The 8459-nt window shown below is 38.2% G+C and overlaps 1 long non-coding RNA gene across 1 annotated transcript; it reads left to right on the top strand.

Moving 5' to 3' along the window:
- Positions 1 to 2935: 2935 nt before the first annotated feature.
- LOC106524935 (uncharacterized) lies at positions 2936 to 6470 on the top strand. Its single transcript, XR_001311045.1, has 4 exons — positions 2936 to 2999; positions 4882 to 5032; positions 5146 to 6297; positions 6365 to 6470. It is a non-coding gene; the product is annotated as an uncharacterized LOC106524935 (long non-coding RNA).
- Positions 6471 to 8459: the final 1989 nt, after the last annotated feature.

The following is an 8459-nucleotide window of genomic DNA, read 5'->3' as shown; positions in this document are numbered from 1 at the left end:
ATATATAATAATGGTGTGGAAAGGATGGCTAAAGGGGGAGAAGGGAGGCCATCAAGAAAAAAAAGAAAAAAAAAAAAAAGAAACCCAAACTTTTTATCCCAAAGTTGTTTGTGATAATACAAAGCCAGGAAAGGGTGGGCTTTTCCCAGAATGGGCTGGAAACCTAAGACCACCCAATACACACTTATTAAATGTTTTTGTGGACTACTGATGATGTCAACTTTTCCAGAATGTTCTACCAGATGTTTACGTGACCCTTATTCTGACCACTTGTCCCTAAACGCACTGCTAGAATCCTCAACAGTGTCATATCTGGCCATCATCTGGGTCTGAACCAACCATACACATAGCCGGGGGGGTTCGAGGGTTTCGGATGAACCGCCTACTTTGCCTAAAAAGTCCGCCTTTCCGCCAAAACGCAACATTCAGAGTTAGACCTACAGTCCGTTCACTTGGCTTAGAAAACAAACACATCAGCTGTCCCAGCCAGATGGTGTGTATTTTTTAGTGGTATGGTTTTATGTAAAGGAAATAAGTGAGTGGGCCATGTTTAATACAGTATATAAGATAATGCTAAAAACACGCTAAAGCTAAGCTAGGTAGTAACAGCAATTTTCGCGATCTTTTTTTTTCCTGTTTTTTTGTCATTTTCTGCCTAGGTGGGAGCAGTAATTTATCTCAAATTGGTACCAGTGTCTTCCCTATTTGTTCTAGTTTCCATAAAGCTAAGGTTCATGGCAGTAGGACAGTTTGTGGCTTCACAGTTAGCCTAACAAAGAGCAACCAAGTTTTACAAAGGCTACAGGCTTTTGGGAAGGAAAAGGCCTCAGGCATTTTCCTTAGAATGCTGTTCATTTTATATGTTTGAATTAATAGGTGAGGTCTTGCTTTCATACTTTAAGGTGTTTTTTATTTAATAGAAGGTTTATATATTATTTCTTCTTATAAAAGATGTAAATATCATGTTTTCCCAACTTCAAATGGTTAACGAGCTTCAGTTGTGTTTGGCCTGCACAATTTTTTCTTCATTTATTGATATTGTGTTTGCAATTTATAGGGGTTGTTATATAAAATCGACTTTTTTGAGCTTTATATTACAGTGAAGCTAAAGTTATTTTTCAAAATAGCTAAAGGGCATTCACACCTATTTTTGCTTTACCGCCAGCATTTTTAATATGCTCTAGTTTAAAAACCAATGTTTTTAAACTCCTTAAACTTGGACTAGTTTATTCCACATTTTATTTTTATTATTTTATTTTAATTTTATTATTTTTACATTAATTCTACACAGAAAAACGTCTATTTTCTGTGCAGTCTCTGCTTGTAGTTTGTTTTACCTGGGCCAAACAGAAGACAGAGTTTTGAATGACGTCGATTTTCTGCGCGCAGTGTCTGCTACTTAGTTTAGCAATGACCGTGGAGGAAGTAGAACAAGCCAGTCTGTAGATAAAGCTTCCAAAATAAAATAAATTAGTCTGACAAAGCAGCAGCTTTCATTTACAGTCGTCTCATTCGGCTCGGTACTTTTCTCCTCTCAGTAGGGTTGTTTACAGTGCACGCTATTTCCAGTTAGCTTCTTAGCTTAACCCCCTTCCAGCAACACACACACACACACACTTCAGCAGAGGCCATGCCTCCAGCAAGAATCGCTTGTCTATGGGAGTGAAGTGATTCTTATACCCTCGTAAGCAAAGTGAAGGACAAGGGTCTGGTTTTTACCAGGATACACCACAACTGGTCCAGTTTCAAAGCTACAACATCCAGACACTTTAAACCAGTTCTAGACGATGCAAAATCTGATCCATCTKTCATAAATACAGTATTTTCATAACAAATGAAGGTAACAGTTAGTTAGTTACATAGTTACTTGATTGTGGTATATAATTTAACCATGTGCCTGAAAATATAACCCCCCCCCCTTAACTTTAAATGCAAGTATAAATTAACAATACATGTTAAAGTAAATTTTATTTTAAATGTGTATTTCAGGTTTCTGCGCTGGATGATACACCATTCATGCTAGAATGGGTAGACGTGAGCAGAAGGACAGAGCGAGGAAAAGAGCTGCCAAAAGCTGTGTTTCCTTGTACAATTTTGTTTCAAAGAAACAGAGAATACAAGGTAAATTTCAAAACTGTGCTGCTTGTAAACTTGATTTTTAAAGAACAGAATTATTTAAAGATCAAATACTTTGTTTTCAAAGCATTTTCTTAGAAAATTTTAGTTAGTTATTTATCAAAGCATTTGACATTTAAATTCCATAGATACTGAAGCTTGATAGAAATTCAGACATTTCCTAAGTACATGTCATATATGTTCTTGATTTATCTTTGAGCAGAAGATGATGAAGACAGTGCAAGTTCTGACACTGTGTGCACCAGTACTTCTAATGTTGATGACAATAGCTGCCTCCAAACTGATGAAAGCAATTGTGATGATCGGCTGAAAAAGCAATCTGTTGACACAGGTCAGTATACTTTCAAAACTGGAGCATTTGAACATTTATTATAATATATATTTGGTAAATGGTACTGAACTTTTAGAGCGCTTTTCAAGTCCCTCCAGACCCCAACGCGCTTTACACTAACAGACATTCACCCATTCACACTCACATTCACACACTGATGACGGCAAACTACACTGTAGCCACAGCTGCCCTGGGGCACACTGACAGAGGTGGGGCTGCCATACATCGGCGCCACCGGACCCTCTGACCACCATCAGTAGGCAAGGTGGGTGAAGTGTCTTGCCCAAGGACACAAAGACTGATATTTATTTATAAAATATTAAATTGCTTGTTCTGAGTGCTTTTCTAAGCAGACCTCTTTTGACAGGTCTAGATGCATCTTCATACGACATTGGAAAGGTCATCCAAGCCACCATGAGCCACACTGAAATAGATGAGGCTATTAACAACGTGTCACCCTGGGACAAGTACATGATGTTAAAGGACCACTTTAAACCAGGGTCAAGCTACATTTTCCCAAGATCCTATACAGGTGGCTGTAACAGGTCCTTTCAACTAGCTTGGCTTCAAGAGTACAAGTGGATGGTGTATAGCCAAAATTTGGATGGTGCATTCTGCCTGTGCTGTTCTCTGTTCTGCTTGAATCGTACAGGTAAAGGACTGTTTGTCACCCGCCCATTCACAACTTGGCAGAAAAAGGCAGAAAAGTGCCGTGAACATCAGAATTCAAAGTACCATCAAGAGGCATTTCAGATACTGGATGACTTTGTGTCTTCAATGGAGAAACCAGYAGCAAATGTYAGGACACTAATRGATAAGCAGAAGGCTGCTAATGTGAGGWGAAACAGAGAAGTGGTAAAAGCAGTGGYTGAGACTGTTTTGTAYTGTGGCAGACAGTGCATTGCACATTGAGGTCATGTGGACACACTTGATGGAGAGAAAAATCCTGGAAATTTTCTGAGTCCACCACAATTAGTTGCCAACCATAACGAAACTGTGAAGAATCATCTGCCATCACCTGTGATGAAGAATGCAACATACATGTCCCCACAAACACAGAATGACATCTTGTACATAATGGGAAATGACTTCATTCTTCATGACATCATCACAGAAGTAAAGGAGGCTAAGTTCTACTCAATCCTGGCTGATGAAGTAACATCACACAATGTTGAACACCTGGCATTTTGTATGCGTTTTGTGGACAGAGATGACAACATTAGAGAGGAATTTCTAAAGTTTGTGCCACTTTCTCACATTACAGGTGTTTATCTAGCCAAGATAATTTTACAGACTATTGAGAAAATTGGCCTAGATCCCAGTAACATACGTGGCCAGGGTTATGATGGTGCTGCAAACATGTCATCACAAAATGTTGGTGTTCAAGCAGAGATCAAGAAAGTGTCACCACTTGCAACCTACATGCACTGCAGCAGCCATTGTCTCAACTTAGTGATCGGGCGTTCCTGTGGCATTCCAGAGATCAGAAGTGTGATAGACAGGCTGAAATATTGCTGTTCATTCTTCCTACATAGTCCAAAGGGATCAGGCCTTTTGGATGAAGTTGTGAAGAAGCGTGTTCCTGACAATGGCAGAAAAAAAGTTCTCCTTGACTTCTGTTGCACCAGATGGGCTGAACGGCAGTCAGCTTACCAGCATTTCTATCAAGGATATCTCTACATAGTAGAAACCTTGGAGGTGATTGGCCATCAGATGCACCTGGAGGATTATCCGATGTACATCAACTGGGACCCAGCAACCCGCAGTGATGCTCAACAAATATTGGCAACCATGACAACATTTGACTTCATCATCTCATTCCTCACCGTGTACTAATATTTGTCTCACCTTGCTGGCATCACTCTGAAGTTGCAGTCATCTACACTGGACATCATACATGCACATAAAATGGTAAAACTCTTGAGCATTTTACACAACGTTGTATTATACTATATTTACTATTAAACAGAGAAAAACATTAGCATGAAAGTAAAATAAACCCTTTGTGCAATTTAATGTATTTTTGTCACAGGTGTCTGAGATCCAATGTGTGTATAGCTCTCTGAGGGAACATGTCATGGAGTCATTCCAGTTGATCTATGACCAAGCTGTGCGCATGGCTGACAAAGTAGGGGTGACACCAAGCAAGCCCCGCATCTCAAAGCATCAGCAGCACCAGAGCAACATTCCGTCTGAGGATGTGTTCAGTCACTACAGGCTGAATCTAGCCATTCCTTTTCTGGAACACATCTTGACAAACCTGGAAGCTCAATTCTCTTGTATTTTACTTTTAACATGACGATTTTACAAAACTTCTAACTACTTTGCATACATACAATTTAAATAGAAATGAAATAAACATTTTCTGACATTTAAATATTATATTTTTTACAAAGTTATTTTTTTATTCTCAGCTTTGTCAGCCACAGCTAGCTCCTTGTTGGGACTAGTATCAGCTATTATCTGCACTTGCCATCTGGACACCACAGATATTGTCAGCATGTATGCAGAAGACCTACCTTCTCCAGAACTTGTTGACCAGGAGGTTACAAGGTGGAAGTTGAAGTAAGTTGTTTTGAAGTTAAGCATTCAAGAAGCTGGTTTAGAAATTGAATGTCACAATAATATTGACATATAAAAAAATTCTGTTTTAATAACTGTTCTGTTAGTTATGACAGAGTGCCTGAATCACAGAGGCCAAACACCCCAGCAAGTTCCCTGAAAGAGTGTGACCGAGACATGTACCCCAACCTACACGTCCTGCACCGGCTGGCCTGTACACTCCCTGTCACATCCTGTGAGTGTGAGCGCAGTGCCCTTCGTCGCCTCAACAACTACATGCGGGTATCGATGGGTTAGGAGCGTCTCTCTTCACTGGCACTGCTTCATATTCATTACAGCAAGCACAATGACCTTGACAGCATTATTGATGTGTTTGCAAAGAAACATGCAAGAAGGATGGAGTTGGACTGTCTTCTTTATCCAGATTGAGATCATGGACTTTGCATTGTAAATAAAGGTTTTGCAAAACTACATCTGTTTAAGATGATTTTATGTTAATCTATAGAGTAGTGTCAACAATTTTTTAAAAAAAATGTGTAGCTGTAGATTTAAATGAATGGAATATGTATTATAGTGGGTAAATGTTTTAGGATGTCAGACTAATTTCTGTGTTGTTTGATGTATTAACATTTTGATACTAAACTATAACAGTGTTGCACATCCAAGGTCTTTCCTGGCTCTGAACAGCCATGTTGTTTTTTTCCATGTGGGTAGGGTTGTCTTCACAATGACCCTCAAGGCTCACATGATGTCATTTTTTGTGACATCCACCAAGGAAGAAAGGAGCTCATACTTGTGATGGTAGTATGAAACAAAAGCTTCAAAACATGCTTCAAACCCCGAATGTTTCAATCTTTATTAGAAAACAGGAGGTGTAACCAGCAAAAATACATTTTCAAATCAGTTATCATAGCAAGTTGCTGAATAAAAAAGCTTTTTTTAACCACAGTGAAGTAGTTTTTTTAACACTAGTGATTAAAGTTGTTGGGTGTGTACAACCAAAAGCACAAAGCCTAATTTGACAGCAGTGTTGAAAATTGCCACAAGAGGTCAGTGTAATTGAAGTTTCAGCAAACGAAATGAACCTATTTTTGAAACATTTGGCCCAACTGATTCAGTGCTGCATAAAAGCTCCATTTGTTCATCACTAGCTCTTACAATAGCTTATGGTTTTCCCCATCAAAAACAAGTTAAAATAGAGCTGCTAAAGGAAATAGAGCAAGAAGATACATGTGTGTGATGCTATGCAGCAATTATGCCAAAGGCAGGTGTGCAAGACAACATAAGAATGTAAGCTTAATGCTAGATAATTAGCTTGTTTACATAAGTTTGAAGTTGCGCTTACAACAGAACCGGTGTGTTAATCTAAGCAACCTCCATATACCTGAAAAAGGTCCACTTTTTCTAAAAAAAGAACCCCCCACACAAAATCCTGGCTACGCCTATGCCAACTGACATTAACTTGCACTGGCAAGGGGCAGGCTTGCTTTCTAATTACTGAGAGAGTTCAGCTGGTGTCTTGGCTTTCCATGCCTTTTGACACCTCCCTTTCTTCATGTGTTCAATACTTTTTCCCWGTGCCATTCCACATTATTACAAATAACTTCATTTCTGGACATTTATGGTTTGATTTCTTTGTATGTATGGATCACTTRGGTTGTTACCGACATCTGGTGAAAATTTCATGTCWTTAGCACCTCTAGTAATATATTTACTGAGAAAAATGGTGACGTGTTCAATACTTATTTTACCCGCTGTATCAGGAAAAACAAACTTCAGGCTTAAGGTCTTAAATAAACCATTGTTCGCGGCACTTTCTTAAGTTTTGACAGGGCATAAGTTGAAGGTAAGAAAAGGGAAATGAAGGCCTTAACTTTGAACTTATCAATATGTGAGGAGCCCGGAATGGGCACATGCATCTCCCACTCAATTCAGCTGGACCCTGGTACACTTAATCAAAATAATCTGCCTCTACCTTTTAGATGAGCTCACCGTCAGTTGTAGAAAACCTGTCCACCAGGATCTACACACCTTCTCAATTACTAAGGAAACACGAGTTCTTTATGAAAGACAATACTCCTCAGGATAGAAGTGAGAAACGACACAATAATTTGTAGTTCCAGTCTTGTTCAATTTTCTGAAATAAAGTTATTTATTGACAGACAAATGAACTTAACTATATACAAATTAAAGCTTAATAATCAAAACTTTCTGAGTTAAACATTCCATTAATTGTTTTGCATCCAAGACAACAACAGACTGTGACACTCAGGATTGAACAAACAATAAACAAGTTTTGGATGTTATAAAACAGGTTTACAGGCACTTTAACTTATGGCAGTTTTAGATTAAGAAAATGAGGAAGAAGAGAATTAGTAAAACTTTAGTTTTAACTTTTTATCTTATCAAGCTTACCAGAACAACCCAGATCAGCTTCTGTCTCCCACTCGGCTGGACCCTCTAGCTGACAAAACTTTCCTTTACCTGTAGATGAATTCATCGTCACAGAGGCAGATAAATGAGCCAGGTCAGCATGACTTCCCAGGGTTTTGTTTCAGCATCGTAGAGAATCTGCCGTTTAGTCAAGAGACAAGCATCTGCTCGGCAGTCCGGCCCTTTTCAGGAAAAAGCTCAAAAAATGAAGTTAAGGCTGATGTTGCCTTAACAACTAGACAGAAGACTTTTTGTCATTAGCTCTTGAGAAAAAGAATTCTGTTATTTGGACTACCCATTTGGAAGTCCCGCAGAGACGAAAGCTGGTGTTTCGCTACTCATTCAAACTCAGACTTCAGACTTCTTCAGACCAACTACAACTGAGCCAGGTTTATGTGTTACTTTCTAAAGAGAAGAGACACTACGGAGCACGACCTTGGCTCTGGTAAACAGAAGGGAAAGATTGTTGAGACTGGGACTTGGTTGCCATAGAAACACTCTTGCACCTGCTTTAGAGACCATAAGTTTTGTAACTTTGACACAGCTACAAATAGACCAAAGCTCAATGAATGCTTTACAAGAATCGTTTCAACTGAACTGAATCTAAGAAATATTTTTCTATGATTAAACATGAACAAGTCAGTAATTATACTTCAAAATATAATTCAATGAAGTTATAAATCATCAATCAACTTTGATTAAATGGAATAATAAAAAGAAAAAAAAACACTTAATCACTTTACTGTAAGGACAATAGTTGATTAAACAAGCATTTGTGTAAAACATGTAAGAGACGTTTCAACCATTTTCTCATGGTGTGTTTTTTTTCCTGAAAATAAATGCAAAGATTAACTCAATAAACAACTTTGATTTATAAAATAATAACTTTTAGTTAAAAATAGAATATAAATCAAAAACATGAAGAACATTAATATTCTGTTTTTTGAAGAAAATAAAATAAGTCTTTTAAGAAAGGATTTTTTTCTTTTAAAAACCA

This window comes from Austrofundulus limnaeus, unplaced genomic scaffold (assembly GCF_001266775.1).
Source record: "Austrofundulus limnaeus strain Quisiro unplaced genomic scaffold, Austrofundulus_limnaeus-1.0 Scaffold206, whole genome shotgun sequence".
In the NCBI taxonomy this organism is placed as follows: domain Eukaryota; kingdom Metazoa; phylum Chordata; class Actinopteri; order Cyprinodontiformes; family Rivulidae; genus Austrofundulus; species Austrofundulus limnaeus.
This window is presented reverse-complemented; position numbering and strand designations above follow the sequence as displayed.